At 35.9% G+C, this 13510-nt stretch overlaps 1 protein-coding gene across 8 annotated transcripts in view; it reads left to right on the plus strand.

Annotated features, from left to right (window-relative positions):
- Positions 1-13510, plus strand: part of PCSK5 (proprotein convertase subtilisin/kexin type 5) — a 465695-nt gene that overhangs the window by 225950 nt on the left and 226235 nt on the right. The window lies entirely within an intron of this gene.

Genomic DNA, 13510 nt, shown 5'->3' on the forward strand with positions numbered 1-13510 from the left:
ACCTTTTTTTTAACCAAATAATGTTTTTTCTAACCTGCAATCAAGCAAGATTAGATTAAAGAAGGTTTCAAGTTTTTGTGGGTGCTGTCTCCATTCAGTTGTTGGAAATTAGGTGCTGAGACATTTTTGAATTGTGAGGACTAGTATTCAAATTGAATTTCAAAAGTGTGTTTCAAAGTCACTCGAAAAGATAATAATGCTTTGAATCCTCTACTAATCACCTAATACTCTTTCATGTTCATATTTGTCTTACCTGCATATACTCAACATATTACCTTCTGGCCATAGTTACAGCAAATGTTTTTTAATTTTTCGTTTGCTTTTAGGTATTGTTTATATTGTTTTGAAATAGGGAATTTTTAAATTTATTTTAAAAGTATTATTTAGTCAAATATATGTGTCCTTTATGGAATCTTCAATTATATAGGCATACCTGATCTTTTTGTACCTCCTAGAGAATTTTACATATGCTGATGAAGCTATGCATGTTTTACCCTAAATGAGTCCAGATTTACATGTGGCAAGGAATTTCCTGTACCTTAGGGGAATTCATGGACCCCAGATTAAAAAGCCTCAGGCTAGGAAGCTCTTTCCTATGTCAACATTTATTAATTAATGACTGCCATTTTCATGTAGTGTTTTCTTTATTCTTTTTTGAGTTTTTAATTTTTAATATTTTTGCATGTACATAGTATGTGTATATATTTATGGGGCCCATGAGGTGCTTTGATACAGGCATGAAATGTGTAATGATCACATCATGGAGAATGGGCTATCCATGACACAAGCATTTATCCTTTAAGTTACAAATAATCCAATCACTCTTTTAGTTATTTTTAAACGTACAATTAAGTTACTATTGACTATAGTCACCCTGCTGTGCCATCATTTAGTAGGTCTTATTCATTCTTTCTATTATTTTTGACCTCCCCTAACCATTCCTACCTCCCCCCAGCACTCCCCATCACCACCCTTCCCAGCCTCTGGTAACCTTTCTTCTACTTCCTATATTCATAAATTCACTGGTTTTGATTTTTAGATACCATAAATCAGTGACAATATGCAATGCTGTTTTCTTGTTTTATTTTTCATCATTAAAGTTTAACCAACTAGAGTTTATTTTGTTGTCCAGTATGAGGATGTAAATTGAGTTATTATAGGGATCCTGTTTGCCCAATGTCATTTGTTAAGTAATCTATCTCCTCCAAAAGCAGTTTGTTTTGTATTCTTTTAAGTTGTTGCATTTATGAGGATCTCCTTTAGCATTTTCTGTTTTATCTTCTACCAAATCTTTAAACATTACAGAATCACTTCGTATTTTAAACATTTTCTTAAGCATTCTTATTTGTTCATATTCCCAGATAAAATTTAGAACCAGTCTTTTGTGTTCCAAAAACAATCCCAGTGGCAATTTATAACAGTTGTGTAAATCTTGGCTTCTTTACAAGTTTTCCCAATCAAGAAAATCTTTCTACATTGTTTAGATCTTCTTTTTATTGGCATATTAATGTATCAGACTTGTCCTTAGTTTCATAGTTTTTCGGACTTATTTTTTGGAGTAGCAAATATTTGTTTGTTTTGCTATTACCATTATGTCTTTAACTGATTATTGCTTATCTATAACAGAGCCATTATTTTTGTATGTTTTTCTTATCTCTAGGTCCTTTAACTCACATTATATTATAGCTGATTTTCTTGTTTTTTTTTTTCAGAATATATTCATAGCATCTGATGATAGTAATACTTGTCTATTTTTAATAATTTTTCATATTTGTTCTTATTGGATAGTGGTACAGATTAGTCATTATAAGTTCAGATTTTGGAGTCAAGCTAACTTCTGTTCCAATCCTGCCTCTACTATTATTTCCTGGATAGCCTTGAGCAAGTGGAAGTCGTATTTCTTAACCTTGTTTAATTGGAGTTTTTTCATCTGAAATTTGGGTCAGTAACTCAGAATCACAGGATTGTTGCTAGGATTAAGTGAACTTAGGTATATGGAAAGTACTAAAATAAGGAAGCTGATATCATCACAGTATTATTTCTATTATATTAACCCTTCAAAAAATGTTAAATATTATGAGATAGTAAGGGTTCACACTTAGATCCTGATTTTCTATTGATTTCTTTTTTCTTTTTTACCTTCTGTTTCACTTTTTGTCAATGTTTGTGTTTCTTTTAGATGTTCTTCATAATGCCTATGCAGAGTTTTTTGTTTTGTATTATCTTTAGGAATGAGATTTGGGTGTTTCCGTATCTGTTTAGATGACTATATAGTTTCTCATACTAGATTTGTTGATACGATTTATTAGAATAATACATTGTTAATATTATTCCCTGCTTATATTTATGAATCAGATTTAGTTATTTAATATGCTATTGGTTTCATTTTAGCGTGTTTTATGTCTTTGAGTTTATTTTTCTGAGATTTTCTTTTACTACCTAATGTGTGTGTATATATGTGTGTTCTATGCTATTATTACAGCAGCTAGCTAACATTAGTTGTGTACCTACAGCAGATAAATAGCATTTTCTAAAGTATACTTTTGGTATATTTCATGTAATTCTCATCTATAAGGTAACATGGGTAGTAAACGGAGAGTCAAGCTTTTAACCCACGTTGGTTTGACCTTGAAACTGGCCTGTCTCTGCAAGTTTTTGGTATCAGATGATGTTAAATTCACAAAATAAATTATGGAATTTTGCAATTTGTATTTTCTCTCCAGAGACCCTTGGGATCAGAGTTCTCGCATGTTTGAAGGAAACCATCTGGCCTCAAAGCCATTTTTAGAAGTAATCCCAGTATTTTCTAATACTATAAACATCTCTTGTATTGGTTTTTATGACTGCCTTAATATTTAGAATTTATTAGTGTTTTCTTCTCATTTTCTTGGTTAGATTTTTTATTACTGTTTTTCAAAGGTCCAGTTTTGAGATTTCTTTATCAGTAATTTTTTTTCTGTTTTTCTTTCTTTCTTTTTAAAATTTCTTTCCTGTTTTCCTCTTCATTCTTTTATGACTCTTATTGGCTGAATCATGGTTCATTTATCTTTCCTTTTATATTAATAAAACTTTTTAAAGATGTGAATTTATCTCTGAACACACTTTTGATAGACTGTCATTTTCTAATGATATTTTCACTTGCTCTTTGATAGAATGACAATTGAGTAAAGCACTGTTAAGTGTTAAACAAACTTTGTCGCTATTGAGATTTATTATTGACCTTTTTTTCACTACATTGTGTCCAGATAATAGGGTTAGATTATCAGCAACACTGGTGTTTGGTGAGGTATTGTTTTTGCTTAGGGCAATTGTTGAAATTTCCTTTTGGCCCAATGTAGCTTCAACTTTTCATTACAAACTCTTAAGTTGATCTGTGAAGTCTTAAAAAAAATGACTCTTTGTAGGACATATATTTCAATATTATTAAATTTTAACTATAATGTAAACGAATCCTATATGTTTTTCTCCTGACATAAATGGACTAAATTATCTGAACACTACTGTGCTTCCATCAGTTACTTATTTTTTCTTTTTTTTTTTTTTTTTTAATTGAGACAGAATTTTGCTCTTGTTGCCCAGGCTGGAGTGTAGTGGTGCGATCTTGGCTCACTGCAACTCCAACCTTCACCTCCCAGGTTCAAGCTATTCTCCTGTCTCAGCCTCCCGAGTAGCTGGGATTACAGGCACCCGCCACTATGCCTGGCTATTATTATTATTATTATTTTTAGTAGAGATGGAGTTTCATCATGTTGGCCAGGCTGGTTTTGAACTCCTGACCTCAAGTGATCCGCCCACCATGGCCTCTCAAAGTGCTGGGATTACAGGCGTGAGCCACTGCGCCCAGCCTACTTTTTTTTTCTTAAAGTCTTTGATTCATCCATTTTGATGCACAAGTGTCATGCTGTTACATCTTTATTTTAGATAGCACTTTGTCAACAAATTCAACTTTTTGTCCTTTTAAGTGTTTTTGAATCTAAAACGTTATATTGTTTGCAATGAATTCTCCCATTCATGAATCTTTGTATATGTTTTGTGCAGGGGAAAAAAATCTATGTCTGTTATTTAATTTTTAGTTTTCATATTTTATAGATAGTTGTAAATAAAGCCGTATTTTAAAATAAATGTGTTTTGTAATAGAAGAGTTATCACCTTTGACTCCTTGCTATATAAACATGGCTTACATTTACTTTAATGCCCTCATCTACTTATTTCCCTATCTTTAATATCATAATTTGGATTTCTGCAACAGACCATTTTTGTTAATTTATTTTTTATTATTTTTTATCCCCAGAAGAATTCTTTTAAAACAATTATTAAGTCTTAATTCTGTTCAATTTATTGTGGAGTCATCATTAGGTCTTTTCTAATAACAACTACACATTTTACAGTTTTAAATTTTGAGTTATTCATAAATCGAAATAAAACTTTAAATTGTTTATTTTATTCTGATCTTCAGAGTCTGTATTTGTTGACGGTCAGTTTTCTCAGTCCTGCAAATATGTCTTCTGTATTCACTCATGAAGGACGACAAGTCTAGTGTAAAATTCTTGAGTTTATTTCTTTTAAATCACTTTAACTGTTCTTCTATTATCTTCTAAAATTAGCTTTGCAGAGAAAGTCTTTAACTAGAAGTCCTGTTTTGCTTAGTTTTAGGATTTTTTTTCATTTGTATTGTAATGAAAACGTATATATTTTAGGACAAGTCTAGGGGATGCAACTCTTTTCATTAATATGTCCTGGAAAACATTAAGTATTTTTAGCCCACCTTGAACATTTTTAATCAGATGTGACTTTGATTAGTGGCGAAGATCACCACAGAGCTTCAGAGCCTGGGCCCTGAAGTATATGAGAAACCTGCCTTCAAATTCCTGTTCTGCTTCTTACTAGTTACACGGCTTTGAGAAAGGAAGTTAACCTTTCTAAGCCTTAGTTTCCACACCTGTAAAAGGGGAATAATAATGCTGTTTATTTCATGGGGTTGTGTGTTCATTAAGTGACGTTATATACATAAAGCACCCAGTAAAGCATCTGGTAAATAGGAAAGACTCAGTAATTGTTAGTCCTCAGAACAAGGTAAAGCTAATATTCTGAAGCCAGGTTTGTTTCCTGTCCTCCAAATCCATCGGCTTGTCTTCCTTGTCATCTCTTTCCTTAAAAATATGCAAGAAGTGGCCGGGCGCAGTGGCTTACACCTGTAATCCCAGCACTTTGGGAAACCGAGGCAGGCAGATCACGAGGTCAGGAGATCACGATCATCCCGGCCAACATGGTGAAACCCCATCTCTACTAAAATACAAAAAATTATCCGGGCATGGTGGTGTGGGCCTGTAGAACCCAGCTACTCAGGAGGCTGAGGCAGGGGAATCACTTGAACCCGGGAGGCGGAGGTTGCAGTGAGCCAATATTCATACCACTGCACTCCAGCCTGGCGACAGAGCAAGACTCCATCTCAAAAAAAAAAAAAAAAAAAGCAAGAAGTCCTCACATTTGTATTCCACATCAACTCAGCTTTCTATGATATCGATTCCACCTATCCATGTCAATTTACTCTTTCCTGTGCATCCTTTGCTTTTGCTAATACCACTTCATACTCCTCATAATCTTCCTTACTCTCACTCAGTTTGCTTTATTGCTTGGTTGATTCCTTTTCCCTGCACTGTGTTTTCCATAAGCTCCATATTATTGTTATTCTTCTAGTCTGGACTCTTCTCTTTTTTCTCACCACTTCTTTTTCCTTTCCCTATACTCTCCTCTTACATTTCTTTTTCCTTTCTTTGTTCCCATTCTTTCCTTTGTTTAAAAACATTATTCATTCTCAATTTTAAAACAAAAACTGGCTACAGAAAGGCTGTGGCTATGTCCTTGCTCTGCTTAGCCTCCAAGCACAGACCTACTCAAATCTGCCATTGAAGGATGGGATGAGGGATAAACCTCTCTGTCTGATTCTGAGATTCTAGCAGAGATCCCTCTGAAGTGAGAGGATCATTTCCTCCCCCTTCTGACAAAACTAGAGGCTGAACGTCCAGTCCCTACAAACACCATTAACCTGACTCTTTCCATCACGCACCCCTCCAGTCCAAGACAGTGCAGGTGGCGAGGGTTCAGAGCTGAGGCTCTAGAATCAGGCTGCCTGGGCCAGTCTCAACTGTGGCTAATTGTATGACTTTGAGGAAGATCATTAAACTTTCCCTGCTTTGATGTTCTTATTTTGGAAATGAAAGTAATAACAGTATTTGTCTCACAGGACTGTCATGAAGAATAGATGAAATAATGAATATAGAATACTTTTGATAGTGTGTATGCCCGGCACACAGTAAGCCTTCAATACATGCCATCTACTACTCTGTACTTTTGGAGATACATCTTTTAGGAAGTGTCTTCAGTAGTAAGAAAGAGGGTTGTACAAGAAAAAAATCCACAAGTTAGCAGTCAAGATGTTGACTCAAGGCTACCAAGCTCAAGCTACCAAGTCCAAAGAAGCTGAAGGCTTCCAAGGCCAAGGTCTATGTGGGGTTTTTTGTTGTTCTTTTCCAAATGGTTGCTGCAGCTCCAATCATTAGAAAGACTGCCAGGAATTGATACACTAAACCAGGAGTTTCTAAAATAGGCATAATAATTCAGCCATAAAAAAATGAAATCAGCTGGGCGAGGTGGCTCACGCCTACAATCCCAGCACTTTGGGAGGCTGAGGCATGTGGATCACCTGAGGTCAGGAGTTCGAGACCAGCCTGACCAACGTGGAGAAATCCCATCTCTACTAAAAATACAAAATTAGCCAGGTGTGATGGCACATGCCTATAATCCCAGCCACTCGGGAGGCTGAGGCAGGAGAATTGCTTGAAACCAGAAGGTGGAGGTGGCAGTGAGCTGAGATCATGCCATTGTACTCCAACCTGGGCAACAAGAGCGAAACTCCATCTCAAAAAAAAAACCAAACAAACAAAAAAAAAACCGTTTTTTACAGCAATATGGATGGACTAGAGACTGTTATCTTAAGTGAAACACGTCAGACACAGAGACAAAATACTGCATGTTCTCACTTAAAAGTGAGAGCTAAGTAATGTATGCACATGGATGTCGAGTGTGGGATGATGGACAATGGAGAATGAGAAGTGGGAGGTGGTGAGAGGGGATTAGATGATGAGAGATTACCTAAGGGGTACAGCATACTTTATTTGGGTGATCGATTCCCTGAAAGCCTTGATTTCATGACTATGCAATATATGCACATAACAAAATTACACTTGTACCCCATAAGTTTATACAAGTTTTTCTTTAAAAATAGGCATAATAACATTTACTTCAAATTCTAGAACCCAAAATGCTTATTTTCATTAAAGTTGACAGTGAAAACTGATCATTGAAAAGCTTCATTTTAAAATATACTTCAATAAACATCTAGAGAAGCATCATTTTAGTTCTTTTACTTAACAAGAAAAAATGGGAGAAAAAGGCTATAAAGTAATTTAGAATCATAATAATAATGGCGATGCAATCAATGATTTCTGTTGCCTCTTCAGGGGTTTAACTACCGGCTTTTGAGGTGAGAACTCTGCAAATCTCTGAACTATGTAGAAAAGTATCAAAAGCACTTCAGTCTGGCAATTTGGCTAGGCAAATAAGTATACTTGTAGTCCTCATTCTAACATTCGATTCTCTAAAGCACTCTGATATCAAACCAAAGAACATCTCACTATCCTCCACAATTACATCAATGGCTAACTATCAAGAGAGAAGATCTCCCACACACAGAGTAGATTTATTAACAGTCCTAGTGGGTCCAAAAAGTTCACTCCCCAGCCAATTAAATTGCCATCTACACTATGGGGTTGTGAAAACCAGATCTTTTTGACAAATCTTAGTAGCATTGTTGTTTCACTAAGCAGAAATATACCAAGGTGTTAAAAATGCTGTTTTGTTCATCTGTTAGTGAAACTAAAAAACATATTACTAAAGTTTAGGAACATTGCAGAAAACTTAGCCTAATTAAATACAGATTCATCAAATGCTGGTGTAAACTCAGCAAAAGTAGTCCTTCTGAGTTATAATGGTACAGTAGGTTCCTAATCTCAATAAATCATCATGACGCTTGTCTTTGGTAGCCTATCATATGCCAAGCTCTTTATTTCCATTACCTCAAATTCTTGCAGCCATCTTGTGGTGTCAGCATTATTTTCTCCACATTGCGGCTGAGGAAACAGAGACCTCAAGAGGTTCAGTAAATTGTCCAGTGTTACAGAACTATCAGGTAGGAGATCATGATTCACCCTAGGTCTTCCTGACTCTGAAGTGTAATTTACACCATTCTTGTGTGATTAAGAGGCTGTAGAATGCAAAACAAAATTTATTATTATTTTGAATGAGAAATAGAAATGAGGGGGGTAACCATGTCTTCCTGCAGGACTTAGTCTGTGAGCCTAGAACTGCATAAGTTATGCATGCTAAGTCCTGGGACAGCCCACAGAATGAGCAGAAAAGGGAAAGTGAGCAATGGTTTCTCACAGGTTGAGGGGGATACATTTAGGAACACTCACACTGTCACATTTTGCCTACTCTGAACAGTTTTCAAGCTTGGGGTAAAAATGAAGGCCAGAACTAGATTCTGGGTTATGGGTTTGAATAAAAAGAGGCCTTAAGGATTACATTCAGGGCACAATTGTTGGAGGGAGTTAAGTGTACAGGGAGACCTGGTGGAAAGCTTCATAATTGCGATTTGATTTCAATGCATGTGATCTCAAATGACTGACCCTTCCTCCTCAAGTTCTATTTTGTAAGAGCTTATGTAGCAAAGTATTTCAAGGAAGTGATTATTGAGCTTGCAAACAAAATATTATATTTTCATAGGGGCTGCAAAAAACATAATTTTTGTCTTTTACATGCAGTATTTGCAGTGATAAGCCAGGATTTCTAAGGAAAAGACACCTCAGCTTCAATGACAAAATTTTTCTTTATAAATTAGGGGCTATCTTTTCTTAAGTGTGTTTAGAATCCAAATTTACCTTTGGTTTAGAGTAAATCCAGGGGATTAGAATATTTTCACAATAAAACTTTGTGTGGTCCTGCTTTTCTTTCATTTTTTCCACTTTGGTTCAGGTGTGGAGGAATCATAAGTGGGTATTTGGGTAATACCAATACAACTCACATTTCTAAATCTTGAGGTATTATTAACTGTATTTTCCAATACTACAAACCAATTTTAGGCCTGAAACTTTTGAATTATTGTAGAACACAAAACAAAAGAAAGCAAAACAAATGCACCCCCAGTGGCGGATACTCCTGCTCGCAGTGGGACTGACAATCTGATGATCCTTTCAGGCTCTTCATTACCTAACAAAAGAAGATTGTTTTTCTTTGTTGGACGGTCGGTATTTTATTCTTGAATTACTACTTTCATACACTAGCTGCAATCACAGTAATGTTTTTACCTATCTCAGCAGGCTTTAAATACTTTCTGCCTCATCTTTGTGTCTCCAGCTCACCATGAATCTGTTCCCATAACTGCCGATTTCTTTTAGCATTGGTACAGTGACATTAATTTTCTGACTGCTTGTTTCTATTTCTATTTTACATAATCTTTTAAAAAGTGGTTTTATTTTGGATTGAAGGAGACTAGTTTCATCTTGAATTGGTTTTGAACGTTTAGGAAGTTGGATATTTGCGATGCTGATTGATCATGCTATTTTTCCCATTGATCTGGGCCTCATCATTTCATTAGACAGAATCACTCTTTTATTTTAGGAAACAGTTTCATTATCTAGACTAGCTGTTGCTCCTCTTATTGATAAATTCTCTTTCTGTAATAAGATGTGTATCTGTTGTCTTTTTTATCAGCTGCCCCTAAATTACAATGAGGATGTATTTGGGTGGTGGGTTGAGCGGGAGGTTGGTTATTTTTTTCTCCTTAATAAGTGCAGGTGAGTCAGTCACCCAAGATTTCAAATTGGTCCTTGTTTTTAAAGACCACCAGATACAGATGTGTTTCTAGCACTCACACATGAATTTCCCAGAATTATCTGGGAAAACCCTTTGGTGAAGGATTTTTTTTTCTTTTTTAATTGAAGTGCTAGTGGTTGTACTTAGCCCAACAAGAAGCACTACACAAAATGTCTCTCTCAGGAGATGTCCTGCTTCTTCTAAACTTTGTGTTGGGCCTGTGAAATACTCTGAACTGCTCAGAGTAAAAAGGTAATGCAAATACTGGGTAGTGATAGTATCATTAATTATGCTGTTTTTGCAGCTGAAAACTAGAAAACTAGAAGTGTTTAAGGTGAGCTTCAGCTGAGGTTCACTGAACGGAGAAGAGTCACGTAGCCTGGCTGTGAACCACATCCAAGTGTGGCCATGGCAGGGGAGATGACAAGTTCATAACAATAATGGTATGCAATAATACACTGATGTTATGACATACAGTATACATGTAAACTGTTATAAAAATCATATGATTTTCCTGGTGTGTTATTTTTCTGTTTACCTTTGAAAGAATGGGTAAAAGGCCTTTGGAACCTGCATAACAAATTAAGACTCAGGAATCTTTTGAATGCTATGGTAAACAAAAATCAACAGAGTCAAGAAAGAGAGTATGTGTACAAAGTGTGTGTAACCATGAGGACGTGACGTGCCATACTTGGCTTTTTGATCCATTTGTCAAAGAACTTCCTGACAAATAGATGTGTGTCTCTGCTTCACCTTTGTGGATCCGTTTGGAAATAGTGTTATATGGTGATTGATAGCATAAGTTATACAGCCAAGTCCAGCTGGCTTGAATTCTAGTTCTACTTACTACCTGTGTATTTGAGTTACTGCGTGTAACTCAAAGCCTCAGTTTTGTCGTCTGTGAAACAGGAATAAGAATGTTACCCACGTCATATGATTTTCAATATCATGCAACAATCATGCACATAAAACATACACTGCCTGGCCCTGGCCAAGTGCTCACTAGATGTTGGTTATTACTATGAGTTCAGCAAAGGATGCAAAACTATAAATGATTACATATACAGAACTCCCGAGAAAGTCATGTTCATTTCCTTGGTTTGAAAGGTCATAGATGGCTACCCATATCTTGTAGGTGTTTATAAATGTTACTCTCTTCATATATATTTTTCTTTAAGGGCATTTGTTAATTCCAGGAAGAAATTTGAGGGGTGTGTAGCATAACTACATGTGATTTATTATAGGGCGGTGGTCACGAGACTCAGGATTGGGAGATGTTGTTCTTTTCTCCAGGTGGGTTAGACTTTTGATCTCTCAATAGTTGCTTGCTTCAAAGCTCTTGTTGCACAAGTTTGTCTATTCTTGGAGATCAGAGAGGTCTCAGTTTTCAGAGGCCACTGGAGTGTGGGTCCAAGATACTTGGCAGAGAGAAATAGGTATTAGGGAGTCCTAAATTATGGTTGTGGACTGTGGAGTTCCCTGCAGAGAGCACTCAGCCTTCTCTCTCTGCATTTGTTTTATAAATGGTTTATGAGATCTCTCATAGTTTGACTTAGTCTTCACGTCTGCATCATCCCTGTGAGTATAAATACAAATGAAAAGTAAGATGTGAATCAGACGTATCCATAAACAAGAGTCATCTCTGGATTCTAGCAATAAATAAACCATAATGTCCAGCAAAATTAACCTATGGCTATTTCCTGAGCTAATTATCTTCCCACAGACAGAAACACTACTGATTCCAGGTCCACTGGTTTTTCAATTTATCTTCTTTACTTTATTTTGGTGAAATTCAGGAAATTTTCAAATTAGATCATTTCTGAAGTTGTGCATTACCAAATATCAGAGTAAAACCATCCAAACACCTTCTTTTTCCATGTGTAGTTCCAATTTCCTGAAGCTAATTTCTTCCTTCTAATTACAAGCACTCCAAGAACTAGGTTTTGCTACTCAGCATGAAAACAAGTAACTCTTATTTCTTCAGTCTGAGTTTGAATGCAGGAGGCTTCCTGAATCTGCCAGAATACAGGTGCTTAAGGTATAAGATCAATGTAAATGTTCCCTGTTCTATTAAGAAAATTAAATTTTTAGTGCTAAGGTTCACTAGGGAAAATGTGGATCTCCCAATGATCAGAATTTCTTGCTTAATATATCTGAAGAAATCTTGCCCTGGTGACAGGTAACATGAGACATTGACTTCTTTTCTTTTTTTCTCCTCCCTAAAGGAGAGTTAAATTTAAGGAGTTAAAACGTGAAAGTTCTGTGTGTCGAATGTTATTTTTAAATTACTAGGTTGATTTAGATATTTTCATCAAATCTAAGTGTATTCTTTGGTATCTCACTGTTTACTCATGACAAAATAAAAACATTCATGTTCATTTGGGAGGATTCTGCTTTACCATAAATAAGTGGCTAGAATGTCTTTCTGGACCAAGCTTTCTTGTCATTTTTGTCCTTCACCCTAATAACTAGGACATACCATCTTAGGCAGAGCTAGAACATCTTATGTTGAGACTGGCATTCAGGATTATCCCTTGACTTACTTTCTAATTTCCGTGACAGTAGTGCATTGAGTCTATTGAATGATCATGTGAATGAATTTAGTGTTAGTCAGCAAAGGCTCAAATCATGCTATTTGTTTTAGAAGCAAAACATCCTGCTCCTGGATTCCACCAAACAGCCTGCCTCCCTTTCTTGAAAGTTTCTTGCTTTATCAGGTTCTATAATTGATTCCTAACAAGTGCTGTATCCTAAGAAAACAAGAGTAATTCTGTTTTCATCGTTCTCATATTTTTAAAGTTTATGTAGTTGGGGTTTAATTTCCACAATTCAAGTTCTTTTGTTAATATAACTTTACCAAGTAGTCTAGATCCAGTCTTACCTGCTCTGGAAACTTTAAAAAATGGCAGGACTCAGTCTCCTTTTATTTTTAATTTGAGACCATAACAGAAAAAGTATCAGAACTCAATAGTACTTTTCTTTCCCCATTTCTTTCATATTGAAGCCACCAAATAAGAGCTGTGGCTGCAATTTTAGCAAAATGCTTTGCTATCTACCACTTCTTAATAGCTTATTATGCACCAGGCACAAGGTTAAGTACTTGGCATTATTTTAACTGATTCAATCAGTACAATGACATAAAGCAGATATTAGCATCCATGTTCTAAGTAGGAATACTAAGACTTTGAGAGGTTAATTTCACATAGAAAATGAAGGAGCCAGAGTCTGATCACTAGACCCCTTCTTACTAGAAGGCCGCCCTGACCACCCTAAAAAACATAGATGTGGTGAGTATGATAGGGAAAAAAATGTAGTATAAAGTGAAGAAACATACAGGCCCTATCATGAAAAATTAGGTACAATTAAGATACCAAGTTCTCCCTCTGCCTGAAAGACCCCAGTGTCCATACACCTACAAAAGAGAGTGCAGAAAGACTACCCCAAGCCCCATCACACCTCAAGGCAGGTAGTGAGTAATTTTCTCCTCTTCCCTAAATCTTCTCTCCCATCCTTTGCAAATATTGCTGCTGAAGTGAAGGTAGCTGGTGAGAAACAAATAAAATGGCTGCACATGCTG

This window comes from Pan troglodytes, chromosome 11 (assembly GCF_028858775.2).
Source record: "Pan troglodytes isolate AG18354 chromosome 11, NHGRI_mPanTro3-v2.0_pri, whole genome shotgun sequence".
Taxonomy (NCBI): domain Eukaryota; kingdom Metazoa; phylum Chordata; class Mammalia; order Primates; family Hominidae; genus Pan; species Pan troglodytes.